Source organism: Zalophus californianus, chromosome 15, assembly GCF_009762305.2.
Source record: "Zalophus californianus isolate mZalCal1 chromosome 15, mZalCal1.pri.v2, whole genome shotgun sequence".
Lineage (NCBI taxonomy): Eukaryota > Metazoa > Chordata > Mammalia > Carnivora > Otariidae > Zalophus > Zalophus californianus.
This window is the reverse complement of record NC_045609.1, coordinates 14,581,466-14,600,690: the sequence shown is the minus strand read 5'-3', so window position 1 is coordinate 14,600,690 and position 19,225 is coordinate 14,581,466. Positions and strand designations below refer to the sequence as shown.

At 44.8% G+C, this 19,225-nt stretch overlaps 1 pseudogene; it reads right to left on the bottom strand.

Moving 5' to 3' along the window:
* Positions 1 to 18,447, bottom strand: part of LOC113920683 — a 73,623-nt pseudogene extending 55,176 nt beyond the window's left edge.
* Positions 18,448 to 19,225: the final 778 nt, after the last annotated feature.

Sequence of the window (19,225 nt, the reverse complement as noted above, 5' to 3'; positions counted from 1 at the left end):
CACACACACACACACACACATACACACACATATACACACATACGCGCACACACACATACACACACATACTATACACATACACACACATATACACACACATACACACACATATACACACATACGCGCGCGCACACACACACACACACACACATACATATACACACATACACACACATACACACATACGCGCGCGCGCACACACACACACATATACACACACATATACACACATACGCGCACACACACATACACACACATACATACACACACATACATATACACACATACACACACGCGCACACACACACACATACATACACATACACATATACACACATACACACATACACACACACATATACACACACATACGCGCGCGCGCGCACACACACACACACACACACACACACACACACACACCCCTTTCTATATCATCCCTGTCTCCACGGGTGCTTGCCTGGATTCCACATCAAAGAACTCACCCCCCCTCACCCCTGCTCAGGGAAGGAGAGTTGGAAACAGGCCTTTGCTGAGGCCTGTGCATTTCTGTATGTTCTTGCCCTTTTCCTGAACTAGGATCAAGCCCTGTCTCTTCCTGTCCAGTCTCAGCGTGCCTGGAGTTTCCGGGAAAAGAGAACACTCTGTAATGGGAAACACAGTCTTCCCAGTCTTAACGGTTGAGTATGGTTCCAATTTGCTTAGTCTTTTTTTTTTTAGAACAGATACCAAGAGGGAAGCATATTATGTCCTCCCAAAGTTAACTTCGAGCATCATGAGAGGTTCCAGGGCTCTGGGGACAGGGCGAGTTAGTTAACTTGTGCTCCCTCTAGTGGTTCTACAAGAGCACAACACAAGAGGCAGATTGCAGTTCATAGCACTTTTTTTTTTTTTAAAGATTTACTCATCTATTGGGGGAGGGCAGAGGGTGAGAGAGAGAGAGAGAGAGAGTCCCAAGCATACTCCCCACTAAACTTGGAGCCCGACCCTGGGGCTTGATCCCACAACCCTGAGATCACTACCGGAGCCGAAACCAAGAGTTGGATGCCTCACCGATTGAGCCACCCAGGCGCCCCGCTACACCACACTTCTGCACTTTGTTTTCCTTGTTGGGGTGAGCAGTTTCAAATTGTTATTTATTTCAAATTTTAGGGACAGCAGGAAAACCACACGTCCATTTAACATTAAAAACTCGTCAAATTTTGAGTTTGAGTTTCTTTCTTGTATCTTTTTAAAACTATTTCACTTTTAAAAACTAAAAGTCATGGGGCACCTGGGTGGCTCAGTCGGTTAAGCGTCTGACTCTTGATTTCTGCTCAGGTCATGATCTCAGCATCCTGGGATTGAGCCGTGTGTCAGGCTCCATGCTCAGCGGGGAGTCTGCTTGGGATTGTCTCTCTCTCTCTCTCTCTCCCTTTGCCCCTCCCCTCACTTGCATTTTCTCTCTCTCTTAAAAAAAAAGTAGAAATCATAATTTGAGTATAACGTAGATGGGAATGCAAAAATTCTAATTCATGTTCTTCTCCCTGAATTTCCAGTTGATCCAGAATACAATACAACATGATTCTATCATACGCTTTGGAATGAAGTGTGCAAAGGCAGGAGGGAGCTGTAATTTTGCAACTTATTTCACGCTGTCGTTTTCAGCATGGCAGACTGACCAATTACACGCTAGGTAGGAACAGAGAAGTTGAACTCTGCGCTCGGTCGGAGCTGCACGGAAGCTCTGCACATGACTGTGAGCATGTTCTGTGTTCCTCCACATGTCACTTGCTACGGAATCTGTTGCCTTCAAGGCAGTCCATCCTTGATGCCTCCTGGCGGGGAGAGTAATAAACCAGCAAGTCCTGCACACTTTATGGCCCTGCCCTCCTTGCTGCAGGTTGATTTATCCACCTCCATGTACTGTGCACTGTTTGCTCCTTTTATTACTTTGTACAGGTTTGAAAAGAAATAAACTCTTCCCTAGGACATTTGCCACCACACAGATGGCTGGCCCTGTCGTACATACTTTGGCAGTTTGAGCAGTGCTCATGTTACCCATGTGGGTATGTCCACCTCCTCAGAGACCAGGGCAGGAATGACTGCTTTCCTTTTGCTCCATAATTTTGTCAAGTCTTGCTTTACTGGCCCATCGTTCGGGCTTCTGCAGTTGGTCTTCTTGGTGTTGGTATTAGGATAATCTTAAAGCATTTCTAACTCAAGGGTATCTCCTCTTTCAGCGACAGAAGAGAGGTGTAGACATGTAATGGGCCATACAGCAGTTTGCGTGCTTGTATCAGCGACATCATCTCAAGGAATGAGACGTCCCCTCTGAGTGCGTAGCTCTCACCTCCCCGGGGAGTGTCAGTGCCATTCAGCAGGCACACTGCAAAATACGATGTGTCTAGGCTTGGTTCATTTCATTTCTCTACGAAGAAAAGAGCTCCAGTAGATGTGTTACCAAAGAGAGAGAGAAGCAGCCTGAGAGAAAAGGATGTTGCAGTTAGTCAGTCTTTGGGCCCCATTTCAACTTACCCATTTACTTAATGACATGACACTAGCAAGACCATTAATTTCCCTGAATCTGAGTTTCCTCAGAGCCATGCACTGCTGGGCCCCTACTTGTTCCATTTAGCTCAGGCCTCACACAAGGGAGGTGCTCAAAGAATATTTGTGGAATGAATGAGCGAATATGTGATCAACGCAGGACACTTGGCAAGCATAGGGTGGAGTCAGTGGATGATGGTGACCTTCACTTTTCTTCTTGCCCCTTTTTTGGTGTCATTCTCTCCAGGTACCCTTCAGGGGTCAATAGAGCCTGCACCGACATTCAGAGATGATCTTTCTTACCAACAAGTTAAGGTGTGCACAAGGACTCATCCGAACTGAGGAGCCATAGTTCTTACAGAGAGACCCAATACAGATGCTCCGGTTTGTGTCTCTCTGAATGCCACCCAGGCCTGGTTTGGGCGAGGACTTGGTTGTCAGGGAGAGGAAGATCTTTGATGAGTCCCTGCGAGGTGGCTCTCCCAACGAGGACACAAAAAGGCAGGTTTTCCTACCTTATAATAGAAGTGCCCTAAGAAGGCCATGCTTGTGGTCTTTCCAGTGAAGGGATGGGGCGGCCTCTGCTGGGCAGCTTGTGTGCCCTGCCTCGCAGCCCTCCTGCTCACCCCCCACCCTTCGTCAGCAGGAAGACCCACGCTGATGCCCACTTGCCGCCTGCCCTCATGGGCTGCCTTCAAAGGCTGCTGCTCGCTTAGGAAAGCACGAGTCCATTCTATCTTCCATGCCCCAGTGGTTCGCTGTTGCAAGATGGAGCATGGCGAGGCCCATGGTTGGCACGGACATAACACTGAGAAGTAGAATGAATGGTCAGGAAGTCAAGATTCCGTCCCCCCTACCCTGCCTCCACAACACATCAGACTCATAGGACAGTTTCCACAATGAAAAATGGAAAGTAGCAACCATTGCCCCAGCTTGCTCTGCTTCTCTGAGTCTTAAGGAACGTTAGAAAGATATTACCTGCAAAACACTTGGGGCTGCTTTAGGGACATGTGTTTGGGGCTCTTTCCACATAGGCATTCATGATTTGGGAGAATTTATTTTAGCCATGCAAATTTCAGCTGGCCGAGGGCTCATGAGAAGTTAGGGGAGGCTTAGACAAAGTCATCAAAATAAAGCACCTACTGGGTTCTTCTCAGGGCTTTTATTGCCCTTTCCTGCTACATGTCCCACCTGCATCTTTCTGCTCCGGGTCACCGTTAGGGATGGCTGCTCCCAGGGGTGGGGTCCCACGTGCTGAAGCATCTTAGCACCGCTGCATGTCTCTGCACCTCCATCCCCAGCGGCTGCATGGCCTTTTCCTTCCTCCTTTCACGGCTCCCTTTGACACGTTCTCGGCCTTGGGAACATTCCTGTCCCTCGTATGTGCCTTCCTTCACTTTTCCTCCCTCTTCCTAGATTCTTTAGTCACTGCAGAGGGCAAGCCTGGCTGTGTGTTAAGGTGTAGCTTTGCCACGTAGGTACAGGCTACAGGTCAATAGTGCGATTTTGTGCTGCCATTGAATGATCTAGAGAGGGTTTGGGAGATGGACAGAATCCCATCACAGGGACAGTTCCTATATCCTGTGAGTCTGGACTACTTTACAGGAATGGTGAAAACCGGCTCAGCGCCCCAGACCTGTTCTTAGCGTGTGTTTCTCCATGGTGCATGGGCTCCTCAGAACCTGCGATCGTTGACACCAGGCCTCCCACTGTGGTTAATATTTCTTCTTTCCCACTGTGACATTGTAAAACCCCAACAGCCATGGATTTAAAAAGCCTCGAATAGCTATATATAATCTGGTGACACTGTGTGAGACAAGACAGTGTCTCTTAATTTATTTTTTATTTTTATTGATTAGAGAGAGAGAGCATGAGCAGGGGGAGTGGGAGAGGGAGAAGCAGGCTTCCCGCTGAGCAGGGAGCCCGATGCGGGGCTCGATCCCAGGAGCCTGGGATCATGACCTGAGCCGAAGGCAGACGCTTAACCGATTGAGCCATCCAGGTGCCCCAAAAGAGGCTTTTTTTAAAAAACCTGTAATAAAGAAAGACTCAAGAGGAATTGTACTCAACTAGGTCCAGCCCAATCCGTTTCTAGAATGGGGCTCCTAAGGCTGACTGCTTCTGGCATGGGGACATGGTTGAGGTTTGGTTATTGCAGGAATGTTTTGTTAGAACAGCCCTTGGGTGTGGGTTAAGTTTTCCTGAGGGGGTGGTTTCACACCATCATCTGCTCTGGAAAGAAGTCACTGTTGTGCCAGAAAATGAGCACTCGGGAGGCCACTGTTAGACTACGAAAAAAGGAAAAGCATCCTCATTTATGTGGTGGCTGCAATCAGTTTTGCAAGAGATCTAAGGCATGGAGAGACTCGGTGCCGTGCCCTTGGGGCCATGAGGGAGTGAGCCCCCTCCACACCCGCCAGGCAGGCAAGTGAAAGTAGAGTAGACAGTCCATCCGAGAGAGCGACTGAACTTGTGGCCCTTTGGAGCAGGTACAGACTTGCTTTGTATTGTAGTTCCCTTTGGTCCATTTTTCTTAGTGGTTAAAGCCGGATATATCGGACAGCCATAGGAAATCAAAGAGAAGAACTTAATTCTGTGGAGGGTGGAGGGAAGGCTCTGATTTTTGTAGCATTTGCCAATGTCTCTGGTATAAACACTCCCACTGTGGCCTATTTCAAGCTACCGATGGTTTAGCGTCTGCCTTCAGAATTCCTTGTTACTTAACGGTGTGTCCTTGTGAGCCAGCACTAGCTGAGAAGGGTCACCTCCTCCCGCCTCCCCCAGCCCTGTGCAGGCCAGAGTAGGCACAGCAGGGGTATAGGTAGGGGGGCAGGTATGTCCAGAGGAGCAGCCCCTCATGAGGGTCATTGTTAGGGGAGGCAGCAGAGTTGCCATCCTGGGATGAGGAAGCTGGAACAGGTCACGATTTTGGACAGTAAAACTGTTGGGTGCTCATGACCCTGTCATCTGGGCCGTCCCCAGTGGTGAGCTGCTGCTGGCTCAGACAGGCTCCCGAGTGTCAATTGTTCGATACGTTCAGGAGCCACTCTGCCCGTCTGCACACTTCACATTGGTAGCTTAAACATCAGCCATTGTTGGAGAATGCACCTATACTTGGAAGTCAACAAAAGCTACACATGAAAGCCTTTCGCTCCTACAAACACACCGCGGTCTAGAAGGCAGTGTGACTTTCTAGGTGTCACGGTGGGATAAATACCCAGTGAACAAAAAGGGTCCCTTGCACACGAAAGAACCACTTCACACTTTCATTACCTCCTTTAATCCCTGCAAAAGTCTTGTCAGGCACTTGGAGAAAAGATTACTTTCCCCATACAGGCGACACAGGAATAGGGAGAAGAGAAAGAGAAAGAACGCCAAGGCTTTTTAGAAGCCAGCTTTATTAAGAGGAGTCTAAGAGCTCAAGTGGAGAGAGGGAAATAATGGGTACAGAGCTGGTAACAAGCAGCAAGAATGGGAGAGGTCTGAGGTGTGAACAGATGGGGTAGGAAATGACTCAGTGGGAACTAGGTCGGCCTGAAAGCTCTGAAAGGGAAATGCTAGAGCCTTGTTCGTGAAGCGCTGCAGAACACGAGGCAAGGGTCCCCCAGCCTGAGCTCAGCCTTGCACACGTACCCTGGGAAGACACCCGGGTGTCCCCTCCAATCTTCTCTCACCTACTGTGGCTCAGAGAGGGCCCTGTACTGATTTTCTGGGAGCTAACCCCGTGTTCTCTCCAGAGCTCTGCAGAGTTATAGTCAAAGTCTGGAGAAGTGGGGACATGGTTGCCTCGTGATCGGGACTAACACAAATTTATTAGCGCACCGATTCTTGCGAATCACCCTAAAGCTTCATTAATTCAGAGCCACTCGTCTGGAATTGCAGGATGATTCGGCCAGACTGAGGTTTGCCTTATCCCATCTGACTTTATGGAAGTAAGTGGGATCATGATGGGAAAGTTTAACTTGAGGACGTATTTTAAAGAATGTCAGCGATTCACATTCCCACAAAAACCAAGAATGACAGGGTACACTTTCATTAAAACAGGCTCAGCAAACTAATGAGCTGAAAGCTCCTGAGACGATCGATAATATGGAAGAAAAATTTAGTTTAAAATGATCTGCAACTCAAATTCTCACCATTTCTAGCCTGCCTTTTCTAACTGCTCAGACTGATTCAATTTAATCAGTAGATACTAGAACTAAGAGAGCCCCACAAAAGAGCTAACAAACAAGTCATGCCTGTTTGAACCTTTTACCTGTATTGATTATGAACATGTCTTTAACCTCTGCTCAGTCTTTGATCTGGGATTCCTGTTTTCTCCCAAGTATCTTTAATTCTTTTTTTTTTTAAGACTTTATTTATTTATTTGAGAGACAGAGAGAGAGCACAAGCAGGGGGAGCAGCAGAAGGAGAGGGAGAAGGAGGCCCAATGTGGGGCTCCATCCCAGGATTGCGGGATCATGACCTGAACCGAAGGCAGACACTTAAGCCATGAGCCACCCAGGCGCGCCATCTTTAATTCTCCATTGGTAAAATAGGGAAAACTATGATTGCCAAGAAAAAAAAAATTAATAACAATTTCTACAGTATATCTGGCATCGAAAGAGTATTTTAATCTGTGCAAGTGCTGATTAATTATCAATAGCGGTTGGGAAAACAAACCCTTCTCTCCCTGAGAGGTGTCTCATGGTAAACAGTTATGTACCGACTGGAATCTGATCCCTTGTAAGCTCCAAAGGGAACTGAGAGAAAAGAGAATTTAATCTTTATTCATGAACTTCTTTGTCTGAGGGGAAAAAAAAGGTAAGAGGCACCGAAATGGATTCTGTCTTCTGGGAATGTTTCGGTGTGATGAGTCAGGATAGCAGCTCTTTATTTTTGACCACTGAGGCTCTGTTGCCTTAAAAGCACTGTCCTCTTCACCTGGATGGAAACATGAGTAGGTGGGCCAGACGTTTATTGAATCAGCACACGGTTGTTTTCCTTCACAGCACTTCAGAATCAGAGCAGTGGTTGGTAAATGGTCTCTGGGCATTAAGGACAAAAGGGATGCCAGTCTGGCAAGGCTGATAGCCCATCTTCAGGATCCATCTGATGCCCCATCCCTCCAACGTGAATCCACATTGATGATGCAGCTGCCATATGAATGGAAGGCCACAGACTCTTCCTGGTCTTACATCCACTGGCATCCCCAGCAACCTGTGAAGGGAGCAAGCTAATTTCATTTCAGTTCATGGCCCACATAGAGAAGTGCTTATCTCTCCAGATAGCATCACCATCATCAAATACTCCTTGAGGGAACAGGGGAATCTGACACTTTACTAAATTGGTTCCAGCAGAGTTCCTTAAGGATTCCTGTTCCCTGGATCACACATATACTGTGGGAGTTCATGTTTAACCAGAGTTACTTCTCTTCTTCCAGAGAACATTCCTCTCACAAAGATGTTCTCTGACAGTTTTACAATTTAAATGAGAAATCTGGGACCTGATGCTTGGTTGATAATGAGAATGGCTTGCCTCCGTTTGAGATTCACATCTTCCTCCAACACCTGCAACAGCTGTGTCATATCTGCTCTCACAGTGGCTTTGCTGCCTACTCCTCTTCCACATGATTCTAGAAAAGTTGAATCTGGATCACCAGATCACCAGACAGAACAGTACTACTTCCCACGTCTGACGGTCCGTCTTGGACTGTGAATGATGAAGACTTGCATGCTAAGTTTTGCCTGTGTGTGCCAAACAGTAAGCAGAAAACATGACCCTAATGCCAAAACTAGACAAAGATATTATAAAAAAGAAAAGCTATAGGCCAATACATCTCATGAACATAGACTAAAAGTCCTCAACAAAATATTAGCAAATAAAGTCCAACAATTTATAAAAAGAATTATACACCATGACCAAGTGGGATTTATTCCAGGAATGCAAGGCTACCTCAACATTGGAAAAGCAATTAATGTTATTAATCACATCAGCAAGCCAAAAAAGAAAAATCACATCATTATATAAATGGTTGCAGAAAAGCTTTTGACAAAATCCAACACCTATTCATCATTAATAAAAGATATTATAGGTTGAGAAGGTCAAATAAAACTCTCTTTGTTTGCAAATGGCATGATTGTCAATGTAAAAAAATCCCAGAGTCAACACAAACACTTTTGGAACCAATAAGTGATTTAGGATCCAAGATTAATATATAGAAGTCAATTTCTTGGAAGAAAAGGGGAGTATGTCAGAGGGGGAGAGGAACCATGAGAGATGATGGACTCTGAAAAACAAACTGAGGGTTCTAGAGGGGAGGGGGGTAGGGGGATGGGTTAGCCTGGTGATGGGTATTGAGGAGGGCACGTTCTGCGTGGAGCACTGGGTGTTATGAACAAACAATGAATCATGGAACACTGCACCAAAAACTAATGATGTAATATATGGTGATTAACATAACAATAAAAAAGAAGTCAATTTCTTGTTTATATACCAACAACAAATGATTAGAATTTGAAATGAAAATCATAATACCACTTACATTAACATCAAAGAAAATGAAAAACTTCGATATACATCTAACAAGAATAAGATCTGTGTGTGGAAAACTATAAAACTCTGATGAAAGAAATCAAAGAACTAAACAAATGGATAGATATCCCAAGTACCTCGAGGAGAGGACTTGGTATAGTCAAAATGTCAGTTCTTCCCAGCTGGATCTATACATTCAGTGCATTCCTACTCAAAATCTCAGCAAAGTGTGTATATAGACAAAGTGTATATGCTTTGGTATGGATATGTATATTCTGAGGAATTTATCCATTTATTCTAAGTTGTCCAATTTGTTGACATTTAATTGTTCAGGTGGTCTCTTATGATTCTTTGTATTTCTGTGCTATCAGTTATAACATCTCCTCTTTCATTTCTGATTTTATTTATTTCAGTCCTCTCTTTTTTTCTTGGTGAGTCTAGCTATAGGCTGGTCAATTTTGTTTATCTTTTCAGAGAATCAGTTCTTAGTTTCATTGATCTTCTCTACTGTGTTTTTTAAATCTCTTGTTTTATTTCTGCTCTAATCTTTGTTATTTTCTTCCTTCCTCTAACTTCGGGTTTCATTTATTCTTTTTTTTCTAGTGCCTTGAGGTGTCAAGTTAGGTTCTTTATTTGAGACTTCCTGTTTCTTGAGGTAGGCATTAAATTGCTATGAACTTCCCTTTTAGAACTGCTTTTGCTGCATTCCACAAATTTTGGTATATTTCTGTTTTCATCTGTCTCAAGGTATTTTTTTATTTCTCCTTTTATTTCTTCTTTGACCCATTGGTTGTTCAGTAGCGTGTTGTTTAATCTCCACATATCTGTGAGTGTTCCAGTTTTTTTCATGTAATTGACTGCTAGTTTCATACCCTTGTGGTTGGAAAAAATGCTTGATATGATTTCAGTCCTCTTAAATTTATTAATACTTGTTTTGTAGCCTATGAACATATAATCTATCCTGGAAAATATTCCATGTGCACTTGAGAAGGATATGTATTCTGTTGCTTTTGGATGTAATGTTCTGTATGTATCTATAAGTCCATTTGGTGGATTGTTTCATTTAAGGCTGATAATTCCTTATTGACTTTCTGTATGGATGATCTATCCATTGATGTAAGTGGGGCATTAAAATCCCCTGGTATTACTGTATTACTGTCAACTTCTTTCTTTAGGCCCATTAATATTTGCTTTATATATTTAGGTGCTCCTATGTTGGGTGCATAAATATTTACAAATATTGCATTCTCTTGCTGAATTGATCCCTTTATCATTATGTAATGCCCGTCTTTGTTTCTTATTACAGTCTGTTTTAAAGTCTGTTTTGTGTGTTAGAAGTATTGCTACCCCAGCTTTTCTTTTGGTTTTCATTTTCATGGAACCTCTTTTTCCATCCTTTACTTTCATTCTGTACGTGTCCTTACATCTAAAGTCAGTCTCTTATAGGCAGGCATATAGCAGAGTCTTGTTTTTTTTAATCCATTCAGACAGCCTGTGTCTTCTGGATTGGAGAACTAAGTCCACTTACATTGAAAGTAATTATTATTATTATTTTTAAGATAAATGCATTTTTTTTAATGATTTTTTGTCAGAGACAGAGAGCCCAAGCAGGGGGAGCAGCAGAGGGAGAGGGAGAAGCAAGCTCCTCACTGAGCAAGGAGCCTGATATGGGACTCGATCCCAGGACCCTGGGGTCATGACCTGAGCTGAAGGCAGACGCTTAACGACTGAGCCACCCAGGCGCCCCACATGGAGAGTAATTATTAATAGGTATGTACTTATTGCCATTTTGTTAATTGTTTACTGGCTGTTTTGAGCTCCTCTCTGATCCTTTCTCCTCTTGCTCTCTTATGGTTTGGTGCCTTTTTAGTGGTAGGCTTTTGTTTTGTGGTTACCATGAGGCTTACATATGACAACTTATATCTGTAACAGTTTAAGTTGATAACAGGTAAAGTTCAACATTTTTATCCTCCTTTTCCATGTTTTCTGTTTTTGATGTTACATTTTATATCTTTTTGTCTTGTGTATCCACTAATTATTGTCATCATAGTTATATTTACTACTTTTGTCTTTTAATCTTCATACTAACTTTATAAATGATTCGTCTACTACCTTTACTATATATTTACCTTTTCAGTGAGATTTATTCTTTCATATGTTTTCTTATTACTAATTAGTGCCCTTTCTTTTCAGCTTAAAGAAATCCCTTTAACATTCCTTGTAAGACTTGTTTAATGGTGATGAAGTCTCCTTTAGCTTGTGTTTGTCTGGAGAACTCTTTATCTCTCCTTCAATTCTAAATGGTAACTTTGCCAGTTAGTGTATTTTTGGTTGGGAGATTTTTTTCTTTTAGGACTTTGAATATATCATTCCAATCTCTTCTGGACTACAAAGTTTCTCCTGAAAAATGTGCTTATGGTCTTCTGGGGGTTCCCTTGTACATAACAAGTTGTTTTTCCCTTACTGATATTAAATTTCCTTTTTAAAGATTTATTTATTTATTTGACAGAGAGAGAGAGAGAGAGAGAGAGAGAACGCACATGAGCAGGGGGCAGGGGCAGAGGGAGAGGGGAAGCAGGCTCTCTGCTGAGCAGGAAGCCAGATGCGGGGCTTTGTCCCAGGACCTGGAGGTCACGACCGGAGCTGAAGGCAGATGCTTAACTGACTGAGCCACCCTGGCGCCCCTGTTCTTACTGCTTTTAATATTCTCTTTTTGTCTTTAACTTTGACATTTTAATTATAATATGTCTTGGTTGTGGGTCTCTTTAGGTTTATCTTATTTGGAACTCTGTGTGCTTCCTGGATCTGGATGTCTGTTTTCTCTCCCCAGGTTAGGGACATTTTCAGTCATTTATTTCTTCAAACTATATTTCTGCTCCTTTCTCTCTCTCTCTTCCCTTTCTGGGACCCTTACAATGTGTCTCTTTACCTGGCTGTTCATCTGTATCCCTTTCTTACATCCTCTAATACACTGGTAAATGTAAAAAAAAAAAAGTTAGTTTCTGCCTTACTGTTTAAAAGCTGATGTGATCTTTTTATGTGTGTCTATTTTTGACCCTTATTGGTAAATGAATACCTTTCTTTTCCCCTCTGCCTATAGAAGATCTTTTATTAAAGACAATTCCTGACTAGAAATGACAAGATCTTATAACTGATAAAGGGCTGAGATTCTTTTTATAAGGCATCGTTCAAGAGATGAGACTTAGTTTTTTGGTTTTCGTTTGGTTTTGTTTTTTGTTTTTGTTTTTACCCTTGTTTACAAAGAAACAAATAAATGTTACTTGTAGAGAGCAGCTCATAGGATTCTTTCTCCAAGGTTCTACTGCCCTTATTTCTGTTCCATCTGATCTGGGGACTTAAGACGGTGTGCTCTTTCGTTCTTAGTGGTTTTATCCAAAAGACATGATCCGTACAATTCTTGAGTGAGAGCCTAGTCTGTGCTTCTGGTGTGTCCCCTGAAGCCCTTGGCAGAGCTCATGTAGACAAACTCTGCATTGACTAATACCAGCTATTCAGTCTTTTTTTTTTTTTTCAAGATTTTATTTATTTGTCACACAGAGAGAGAGAGAGAGCACAAGCAGGGGGAGCAGCAGGCAGAGGGAGAGGGAGAAGCAAACTCCCCGTTGAGCAAGGAGCTCGACGTGGGTCTCGATCCCAGGACCCTGGGGTCATGACCTGAGCCAAAGGCAGATGCTTAACCCACTGAGCCACCCAGATGCCCCCATTTGTTCAGTCTTAAAGCCAAGTCTGGGTTATCTGCTTCCAAGGGGAGAACATAGTTGTGAAGCTGGAGCCTTGTGAGAGCTGATAAGTAACAAAAGGTGTTCTTCTCTCTCTCTTTTTTTTAATCCTCCTTAAGGAAATCTCCTACATACCCTTCAAAATGCATTTCAGCTGTCACCTTCTCTCTGAAACTTCCTACCTCCCCAGGTAAAGAATTTGCTTCACACTTCTGTTTTCACATATAACTTTGTTCCAGCACTTTTAATATTGCATTGAAATTATTTGTGCTCAGGGCACCTGGGTGGCTCGGCCAGTTAACTGTCCGACTCGGTTTCAGCTCAGGTCATGATCTCAGGGTCGTGAGATCGAGCCCCGCGTCCAGCTCTGTGCTCAGTGTGGAGTCTGCTTATCCCTCTCCCTCCCCCTCCACCCTTCCCCTCACTTGCTCCATGCATGTGCTCTGTCTGTCAAATAAATAAATAAAATAAACAAGAAATTATTTGTGTTCAAGTTTGCTCCCCTTCAAAGGCAAGTCATTCATCTTTATGGCCCTCATAGTAGTCCTGGCTTGGCACGAGCAGAACCACATTGAAAGTCTTAAATGAATGAATAAAATAGTACAAATTATTATTAGGGCCTAGGAAATAGATTTCATCTTCATATGACCAAGCCTGTCTTCTCTAATCCTCAGTTACAGACTATGCCTCCAACCCTACTCACGTTCCTGATCATAGCCTAGTAGCTAGTGTGCATTCGTAAGAGATTGTACATTTTTCACGGAGAATCTGTCAACACTGCTAAAAAAAAAAAACAACAAAAAACAGACAACAACAATAACCACAAAACCCAGTAATGGCAAAAGACAGCAAGACAAAAACGTTGAGTGAATGTTCCCCTAATGACAGATCAACAGTGGCATCTTTATGGAAGCAAAGCAAGTTATACTATTTAAATATTCAAATAATGTCTCATAAGATTGAGTGATCCTGGGTTCCTCAGGATTTCCCAGACTGTATGTAAATTCCTCATTAAAATGAGGTCTCATCTCTGCCAACAGGAACTCATGTACAACCCTCATCTTGGCAAGATTTCTGACGCCAAAAATATGAAAATGTCTCTTGACCACTGTCATGTCTGAATCCCAGTGTAGACTCCATAAGCACCTCTGTGATGAACAGAAAGCTTACTCTGTCTTTATGTTGGAACATATGGCTTTGACTTGTAGATATCATAACCTGAATACAAGCAGCATACAACGGGGCCTCGCTCCAGCCCTGAGGCCGGTCTCCCCATGGCGCGGCACCCAGAAGGAGCACAAAACAGACCTAAGAAGACCACTGAGAACCAAGCTCTACCTAAGATTGCTCCCTAAGCAGTAAAGAGAGTGTCTGCACATCACCTACCAGGACTTCTAGAAAGTCCACTTTAGACAGCTCTGCCTCTCCGAGTTCTCCTCCTCACGGAAGTGGCTCTCTTTTCACTCCATGGCTGCTGCTGGGGGTTTGTGGCGGGGGGGGGGGGGGGGGGGGGGGGGGGGGGGGGGGGGGGCTGTCACCCAGCATAGTGCTGGCTCTCTCAACAGGCTCACGTACTTTGGCATCAGCAAATTAGAGGCACTGAGATTCTCTTAAAAAAAAAAAAAAAACACCTTGGTAAAACTGTCCCTCTCTTAAAATCACTAATCTGCTTCCAGAAACCCCACCACTGGAAAGCTGTTAATGTTTTTTAAGTACCAAATTTCAACAATACGAAGTATGATAACATCCCTCTCCCATCCAAGATACCCAAACAATTTTCACATATAACAAATATAAATTGACATATGATTTCATACCGAGCCTGGATAGCTGTCTTGGGAAAAACATACTGTGGAAGGTTCCCCGGGGGTGCTGTGGGTGTCATTCCGTGGTTCCAGGGGCTAGCCTTCTGCCAGAGGAGAAGGATGGGGTCTTCACAGAGTTCTTTCCTCATGGGTACAATCTGCCACCAGATGTTTTTCATCGTCAAAACCACGCTGGGAGCAAGGATCTATCCATTGCCCCAAGTCCCAGGGGGTGCTGAGTTGCTTACTAAATACATTCCCCAAGTTCTAGGTCCAGTGAGGTACCTGGGGCTTAGTGCTCAGGTATTCCTCATTATCACCTCCATCACCTGGAAGTGAATCAGAGGCATCATGTATGATCCAAACCAGAAGATGGGGGTGGGGCTGGAGGATGGACGAAGCAAGAAGGAAAGGGGGCAGGAGGAGGCACTGATTAGGGCTGGGAAATATTCTTATTACCACCCACTAGGTCCTTATTTATCAAAAATCTGCCCTCAGCAGGCTAAGTCATATGTAGGGTCCTTCCCCTTCAAGGTCTACACCGCTAGTTTTGGTCCCAGTGTTGTTATTTGATCTTACTTTCTGAACACAGCCACTGCTGTCTCTATCTACATCAGTGTTGCTCTAGAATTCACACGGCTCTTGGAGAAACTTACATTTTTAAAGTAACTCCCAGAGGTGCTGGGTGGCTCAGTTGGTTGAGCGGCCGACTCTTGATTTCAACTCTGGTTGAAATCAAGTCATGAAATCAGGTCATGATCCTCAGGGTTGTGAGATCGAGCCCCACGTTGGGCTGCACGCTGGGCGTGGAGCCTGCTTAGGATTCTCTTTCTCCCCTTCCCTCTGCCCATCCCCCGCCTTCTCTAAAATAAAATAAAATAAAACAACTCCCAGATATAAAATTGCTCCTACAGTGACGTGATGCAGACACGCCTAATGTTCCACACAGGTTCTAAACCTGCGTCACTGGCAGGCAGCGCCGTGGTGGTCTCAGCCAGGACACAGGGCAGTGACCCCAAGGAGAGTTAGACACCTCTCCCCTTCTTGTAAAGTATCCAAATCCTGTAGACTTGTGCCTCCCAGAAATTTGGGTCAGACCTATGAACTTGTGAGAAATCTTCTTAGTCTTTCCCAGTCAGAGAGAGGTAGATTCATGCAAAGGTTTGGTTTCTATGTGATATATGCAGAGGCTCAGTGTTTTTTCCCCAAAACTGTAACTCTGAACTCAAGAGTAGTTTCCTCTGCTTCTCTTCTGCTTTGAGCGGGATTCCAGGGGTCATCACAGATTGTGCTTGTGACACCCCCAAGCTCTTCCAAGCACCAGTCCAGAACCTCAGCAGTTGCGAACTCACTCTCTTGACCCAGTTCTAGGTTGGGGTTCAAGCCAAGGCGTGGTTAGGTACTGAGGCCCCAGTTCCTGGCTGGCAGGCCACCGAACAACAGGCCCCTTTGTTTCTGCCTTGAAGGCAGCCTTCACACGTCATCCAACACCAGACAAGCCTGGCCAAACAATGTCGGTCTATTTGGAAAGTTTCTCGGGGATGTGTAGAGAGCGTGAAGGTGAGGTGGGGGTTTTCCATCATCAGACACATGAGAGACTCGTGGAAAACCTGTTTGTCTCTTTCCACAAAGAATCACTTATCATGAGGACTGTCCCCAATCCTTCTGCTTCCAGACCTTCCCATGTCACCTCACCGCTTGCTCACTGTTCTCTTACTTTAGCTAAGCTTCCCTCAGCCCCTCCTCACCCTTCAGGTTGTTGTTGGTGTTATTTGCCTGGGAATTTGTCTCGATGGCCCTTTTTCTGCCAGCTCAGCCTTCCACATTTTCTCCACCTCTAACACGATCAGAGAAAAAAAGACCTCGTGGATGAGTGGGGAGACGGAGTGAGGGTGAGGCCACCAGCAATCAGCATTTCTGTCCCTGTCACACGGCTGGATTACACTTCAAGGGCCCAGTTGAGGGCTTGTAAAAATTCCCATAAGCTTTTCTTTCCCATGGGCTGCTCAGGCTTTTGCTCTGTGTGGCTGATGGGAAATAACATTTTTCCCCCAAATTGGCAAAAGGAACCTGTCCAAGCACTGGTACGCTTAGCAGTACCTCAGTTGCTTTCTGCCTCACTCATTTCCTACAAAAGATGTAATTACGTGTTTTGGTTGGGGGATGCACTCTGAAAACTCCCGCCTTTCTGTTTTCCAGACAGATGTACACGGGGATGGAGGCATCAGAAACCACGTTGGTCGAGAAGTGGAACTGAAAATGTCACGTGGGCGTAGACAAGAGTGCTTACAGTCATGAGGCCAGAGCCCGGGGAAGAAATTGTGTGAATGTGGTTTCATATGTCAGTTTGAATGCAGCTGGGGTGCTGGAGGGACCTGTTTGTTAATAAGGGCCTTCTGGGACTCAGTTGGGACATCTTTGTGGAGGTGTGTTTTGATCAGTCTTTCAAGGAAACAACATTGTGTTTTTGAAGAAGGAGGGAGACATTTTGGGGTAGCTGTGTCTGCCCCACCTGAATACTTTATGTAAAATCTCTGCACCTCCCAGAGTGACTGACGTACAGCAGGTGCGGGGGATGGTCATTAAGGGGAGTGGTTAGTCCCTGGGATTCCACGTAGTGTGCTGAATGCTCACCCTGCTCCCGGAGTTGACAGCGTTCTGTGCGGGAAACAAGAGCCACCAGGTACAGAGACAAAGGAAGAGACGTCTCAGGAGGGACTTGTGATAACTGTGCCAGTGTCAAGGAAGCTTCGTTACCTGTTTATCTCGGCTGAGAGGGATACAGACACTTCCTGGTCCTCGTATGTAACCGCTGAATTCGCAATGCTCTGAATTTCAAGACAGGAATTTTAAGAAGGAATGATGTTTAAGAGGTAAATACCAGAGATGGAGGTGAGCAAAAGCTTGCAGGGGGAGGTGGGGCTGAGTGAGGTGGAGAGGAGGGAGCGGAGGGAGTTAGGTAAGAAAGACCGTATGGCCCATTTAGAAACTCAGTACTACAGGCTGCTTACAATTTCCTCGTGGCTCAGTATCAGTGTTAGCACCATATGGGTCCAACTGCTACTTTATAAAGAGAATAAGAATAAGTGTTGGCAGCCTTCCCTTTCTGTGCCGTATATTAATTATCTAGAATATTTCCAGTGTTGGTAAGGTGATTGATGATATTCACATTTCATTGCATATAATTTAGATGCAATTATAAAGTGGGGGGTCCCTGGGCGGCTCAGTCGGTGAAGCATCCGACTCTTGATTTTGGCTCAGGTCACGATCTCAGGGTCGTGAGATCCAGCCCCATGCATCGGGCTCTGTGCTCAGCGGGGTCAGCGGGGAGTCTGCTTGAGAGTCTCCCTCTCCCTCTGCCTTACCACCGCCACCCCAGTTTGCACTCTCTCTCTAAAAAAAATAATAAAAATAAAATTTAATAAAGAATCATGGGATTGCCTGTGGGTAAGGAAGAAGGAAAATAATGAGTGTATTGCTGGATATTGCCTAGAGTGTGTGTGCGTGTGTGCGCGTACACACCCATGCATAGTTTGGAAATGCACACACAAGTCAGCCAATGTGTGGCAAGTTTTCAAGGAGAAATTTTATTGCTGTGGTTGTACAGTTGTCAGTTACTGATTTTCCTTTTCTTTTGACGTTCTTATTGTGGGTCTATCAGGGAATAAAACACTTTGCCTTCGATGTGATTTTCCACTCCTTACCTCGTCCTTTACAGCACGTAGAGGAAAAACGACAGCTCCACCAGTATCTCTGTCTATACCTGTCCCCACAGCCACACCCGCATCCAGGTCTGCACCTGTCCCTGAAAACTGTGTTTTCAGAGATGAGAATGTCACTTTTATCTTCTCACATTTCTGCATTATTACCCCAAAGCATAATCTTGCTCCACCTCACCCCTTTCAAACAACCTTAGCTTTCTCTTGTTCATTCTTGAGCGCATGCCCAGAAAAGAACCAAGAGGGCACAATCTGGAGCCAAGAGCTTGAGGCTGCAGATGACAGCCCACGAGTCTGAACGGCAGTGTGGTGATAAATAAGAGGCAAAGCCTGTGACGGAGAGCTTGCTATAGCGAGGGAGTCAGCCACCATCACCTGTGTGTTGGTGGAGACGCAAAGGCCGGCAGAGGAGTGGGAAAGCTTTGTAGTGAACAAAATGGAAATTTCCACGCATGCCTGGAGTGCTTGCTGTCATTCTGGGGTGACTGGAGGTGGGCCAAGTGAAAGCAGGACATCCTATGTGGTTGGTTAGGGGAGCATATTGGTCCTAAATCAGAAGCAGGAACAGAAATGAAGGAAGCTGCCAGTTATTAATCAAGTCCTGGCCATTTGGGGGCTGACTGTTACATGGGTTATTATCTGGCTCCCTGGATTATTACTAGAGATAGCAGCCTGACTTGCTACAAGTCTGACTTAGAGCAGCCTGGCCCCCTAGGCTGTTTGTTGTACATAGCGGTCAGTGTCCTGAACAGGTCACTGCAGGTTATGGGTCAGAGTTTTATTTTTTATGCATGGTCTAGCCGTTGCCCATTTGTACTTTCAGTCTCTCAGCAGTGTCGCAAGGAGCTGGAGGTAGAGCTTGGCTCCAAAGCCAACAGCAGGGAGAGCTGAAATTTCGGAAGGCACAACTCAGTCTGGATTA